The sequence below is a fragment of the Octopus bimaculoides genome, chromosome 5 (genome assembly GCF_001194135.2).
Source record: "Octopus bimaculoides isolate UCB-OBI-ISO-001 chromosome 5, ASM119413v2, whole genome shotgun sequence".
Lineage (NCBI taxonomy): Eukaryota > Metazoa > Mollusca > Cephalopoda > Octopoda > Octopodidae > Octopus > Octopus bimaculoides.
Window position 1 is genome coordinate 80,075,187 of NC_068985.1, and position 5,327 is coordinate 80,080,513.

Sequence of the window (5,327 nt, forward strand, 5' to 3'; positions counted from 1 at the left end):
ATATATATATATATATATATATATATATATATATATATATATATATATATATATATATATATATATACAAATACTCACACACATATATGTCTAGATGTATGAATGCGTGTGTGTTTGTGTGTGTACGTGTGTGCGCGCGCGCTCGTAAAACAAGATTTTGCCAAAATGACGCACTGGTTGCTAGTGGTGCACCACACCAGCAATCTATGAATGGAGTAGTACTTGTAAGTTCTGAAACTTTCAGTCTGTAGCTGTATAGACATCTGTAGAGCATATATACCTAAAAAGTATATATACCTAAAAATGTGTGTACGTTGACTTAATAATCGCCGAATTTAACTTATCAGCAGAAACGTCATGTTTCTGCAAAACTATATACTATTATTTACCTCTTGCGAATTTCCAGAAAAAAAAGGGTTTGATATGAATAAGAAAGAATGTGAGAAAGGAAACAAAAATGAAAAAAAAAAAAAAAATTCCAAAGAATTCCCTAACTTTCAAAGCGATAATTCAAAGATGATGTTCTTACTTCGGGTATAGAATTTCATTTTAAACATACCCCATACTTTCTTTTTCGTCTGATGATATTGTAGCAAGAATGACAGAGGGGGAAGATTGCCTGTGGTGTACCAGCGAACCTTCGAGAAAGTCGGCAGGAAGCTACCATAGAGATATTGTAAAAGGGTATTTACACACACGCACACACAACACACACATGCACACACACGCACGCTCATACACACACATACGCATATATGAGCAAATAAAAACAATCAGATAAAGCTATCTTCTACAAGAATTTCACCAACATTCTCAAAGAAGATGGAATAATACTTCATTTATGAATGCCATTTCAGATATCAGGGGGACAAAAATAGAACCTTTCACCATTCTTAAATATTTCCATTTAATATCATTGCGTTAGAATATGTTTCCTTGTGTTTGTGACACGTCTTCATCTATCAACCAGGTATAAACTTCTTTGTTTCACAGATCAAGTAACTAATTTAAGGAAAAGTATGATAGCTTTTATATGTATACATGTGTGTTTGTATGTGGGTGCATACTTTATGTGGATGTATTTCTGACTATACACACACACACACACACACACACACAACTCTAACTCTTCGAAACGCTTAGTTTTAGAATGGTGGCAGCTAATGTTCTCTATGTGGCCTGTGTGTTTTCTGTACTCTGTTTATGTTCTGTGTTTTCATTTTGTCCACGTTTTTTTTGTGACGTCCTATACCCAGATATGCATCTGTATATACATGCAGATGTAGGTATGTACATACATGTACGTATATATGCATATACTCACATATTATTTGTATTATATATATACATACATATATATATATAGCCGCCATGATTGACCGCTAGCTCCAAAAGTTTTTTTTTTATCCTCTCTATTTCCTTGTGTTCCTTTCTGTTGAAGAGCGTAGGCTCGAAACGTAAAAGATTTTCTCACCTTCCCGAGTGTTAAACTAATACACCTGTTTGTTGTTTATACACTGGTTTTCGTCTTTTGTTTTTCTGCAAATTTCAACAACCCCGGCGGCTTTTGAACTCAGAACGTAAAGTCGGAATAAATGCCGTTAGACATTTTGTTCGGCGCGTTAACGATTCTGCCAGCTCGCTGTCAATGACTCTGAAATATTGCCAAATGACAAAGTGGTAGTTAGGATATTTAAATGTGCTGGACATCTTTGATTCAAGTTTCATGTGGTCAGTGATGCCGAGCCATTTTGCTCGTTCATATGTATCGAACAGCTATAGATATCCCAAGATTTTATTAAAAAAATATTTTCATTAGTGTACTTTTGGTGTTGTTAATGATGTGAAATATGTTTACCATAATCATATGAATTGAAAATGATGGTAAAATGAATTTGAAAAATATATATTTGTTAATGATGATTACAAATGTCGGAATAACAGGAAATTGGGGTAATTTTAAAGATTCGCATTACTGGAATGAATATTTCGTCTCGTTTTTTAATACCAGTCAATATTCTTTATTTCGTGTATATTCAAGATTAGCCACTACACACACACACACACACACACACACAAAACATTCATACCCATACAAATATCTATAACTCAATGACGAGCCATCTACGTATTAATATGTAAATTAAGCTATACACTACGGTAATAGCTTCATTGCTTTCTGCCAATGATCGGGTTCGCTTTGCTGGTGGTCCAAATTAGATATGCAATCTATGTGGGCTTTTTTTTTTTTTTGAGAACATTGTCTGGTTTAAAAAGCCACATCAAATGCCATGATGGTTCTAAGGTGTAGATACAGGAGGTGGTTAACCACCATATATACACCATAAGGAGTAGACAACCACCATATATGATATACACGATTGTTACAAATTTTTAGTAAACGACCAGAAATTTAGGGGTAGTCGATTACATCGACTCAGAACACGACTGATATTTATTTTAGCGACCACGATAGGGACCAAAGACAAAGTCGACTTTGGCCGCCATTTGAACTCAGAATGGTAAAGATCCGGAAAAAAGCCACTATGCATTTTGACCGGCAATATATATACATACTTACATACATATATATATCGTGGTCGATAAAATAATATATATTCATGTATATATAAATATACATATAAATATATATATATATATATGTGTATATATATATATATATGTGTGTGTGTGTGTGTGTGTGTGTGTGTGTGTGTGTGTGTGTGTGTATATATATATATAATTGTGTTTTTGTACGTGTACATGTATGCTAAGTGTACACATACACACACACACAACACGAAAGTAAGTATGTGTATATGCCCACTTGCGCATGCTTACAAGTTAGTTAATAAAGGCTAGCATTTATCTGTAATTTTGATGCGTCAGGAGTGAACGCGATTACGTGTTGGAGAGGAAAGTGGGACAATTCCTTAAAATAACAGGTGGCCGTACTCTCTTACAGTTGTCATTAGATCTGACTTTCTGTTATTAGGAAGAAATAGTCAGTCTTCAAAAACTTGATACGACTGTCTTGGGTATGAGCGCATGATACGAGTTCTGAAGTGTAGCTTAGTTCGTTTACATGGAACCAAAATTTTTACGAAGACCCAGAAAACATTTAATGTGTGTGCATTTTCTTCTGTAAGATTTAGTGTAAATCACCGTTTTGAAATTGAGATGTGAATGTGTTGCTGTCTTTGAGTAAGTGAGGGAAGGAAGGAAGGATAGATAGATAGATAGATAGATAGATAGATAGATAGATAGATAGATAGATAGATAGATAGATAGATAGATAGATAGATAGATAGATATGTATGTATAAATGTATGTGTGAGTGCACGTGCATGTATGTATGAATGTTCGTACGTATGTATGTATGTACGTGTGTATGTATGCATGAATGTATGTGTGCGTGCATGTATGTATGCATGTATGTACGTGTGTGCCTGTATGTATACATGTATGTATGTATGTATGTATGTATGTATGTCATTATTCAGTTTATTTCAAGATTTCTTGCCAATAGAGAAAGAACCGGTTTCTAACCTACATCCAAGTCTCCTTCATTGGAATTTCAACATCAACAATAGGGAATTTTTGTATGTATGTATGTATGTATGTATGTATGTATGTATGTATGTATGTGCAGATTTGTATGTTTTATGTATGTATTCTCATGCATATAGTTGCATATATAGACATGCTCATATATATTTAAATGATAAACTTCTGGAAAGTTTTACAGATTTTTACAGTTCCAATGATGGATTGAATGTGTAGTCTTCGAATTAGCTTTCTCCTTTCTGGTTTTGAGAAGCCAAATTTCTCAAGATTGGTATTTAGGCTGTGTGTTACATATCCCAGGGCCCCAATAATTACAGGTATAAATCTGAATTGTAATCTGGATAGTTCAGCATAGGTGTTCTCTTTTTCACTGATCTGTATGTATGTATGTATGTGTATATGTAAGTATGTATGTATAATGTAATGTACGTATGTATGTATGTATGTATGTATGTATGTATGTATGTATGTATGTGTGTGTTTGTAATGTATGTATGTGTATATGTATGTATGTATGTATATATGTATGTATATGTGTGTGTTTGCAATGTATGTATGTGTATATGTATGTATGTATGTATGTATGTATGTATGTATGTATGTATGTATGTGTGTAATGTATGTATGTGTATCTGTATGTATTTATGTATCTGAATGACACTAGAATTTATTTATAGCGTTCCTATGAAGAAGGAAGTTAAAGCAGATACAAAGTCGCCTGTAGACCATTGTAAAATGTTGGTTGGTTCTAGAAATTGTTCATGCACCCGGACATCTGTAAATGCGTCTGCACACAGACACACAGATCCAAGCACAAACACGTGCACACACACACACACTCACACACACACACACACACACACACACACACACACACACACACACACACACACACTTGCATATATAATTACGGATCTGGATAGCATAACATTTTTGAAGTTGGAATGCTGTTCCAAAGAAATTTCTAAACATTTGTGAATTTGGGTTTGAAGAAGAAAATAACTAATATATTATTATATGTATCGTGTTAGTTAACCTGAATTTCTTTTTGCGGCTTTTAGGAGTGGTAGTGGTGGAGCGACTATACAAATAACATTGCTCTGAAACTACCTACTACTTACTCATCTGGTTGGCTAAGTCGTCTCTAGTTCTTAGAGAAGATTCTGGAAACACTATCTTACCTAATGTAGCATTCGTGAAATGTTTATCATATATTTCTTGGCAGTAAGCTATAGAGAAGCAAGCTTACATCACCCTGCCCCTAACCATTGAATGTTGGTTTTCAGGTATGTTCGCTACTTCTTTATCTTAATCCGTTCTCGTTTATGCACTATTCTCGTATATTCTTCTTCGGCGATAACCAAACCTTGAATATATTTATATATACAACACTAGAATGTATGAACTACTGGAATTTACCACGTTGCCTTATTAGCATGGAAGCCCAGTTTTGAAAGAAACTTTAATTCGCTAATTTAAATTCTTCTGGTGTCTGTTACGAATTTTAACATTTTGTTATTGATTCTTTGATTTTATATGAATTTTTTAAATAGAAATTTAATTTTGTTTTGTATCCTAATTCGTAAATATTTATATATGGATGAAATTATTATTCTAAGTGATAGCATGCTTTACGACAGAAATATCAGCTGTGATGTTAAAATATAGTTGTAAATCGAATCAAACATTACTGATGGTAACAAAATTTTGTGTCATTTATTAATCTGTTCAGTTTGGTATTATATAAATTTTACAAATGT

General features: G+C 33.5%; 2 protein-coding genes across 8 annotated transcripts in view; one reads left to right on the forward strand and one right to left on the reverse strand.

The window, feature by feature from the left end:
• LOC106876533 (uncharacterized) overlaps positions 1-5,327 on the reverse strand; it is a 152,231-nt gene that overhangs the window by 123,962 nt on the left and 22,942 nt on the right. The gene's annotated exons all lie outside the window — the stretch shown is intronic.
• LOC106876553 (major egg antigen) overlaps positions 1-5,327 on the forward strand; it is a 224,149-nt gene that overhangs the window by 50,229 nt on the left and 168,593 nt on the right. The window contains exon 1 of one of the 7 annotated variants that reach the window (XM_014925180.2): positions 4,703-4,853. The exons of 5 other annotated variants lie outside the window; for them this stretch is intronic. The gene's annotated coding sequence lies outside the window, so the exon portion shown is untranslated. Of the gene's footprint in view, positions 1-4,702; positions 4,854-5,327 lie in introns of those variants that run through there. One more of the 7 variants, XM_052967816.1, reaches the window with a different exon arrangement.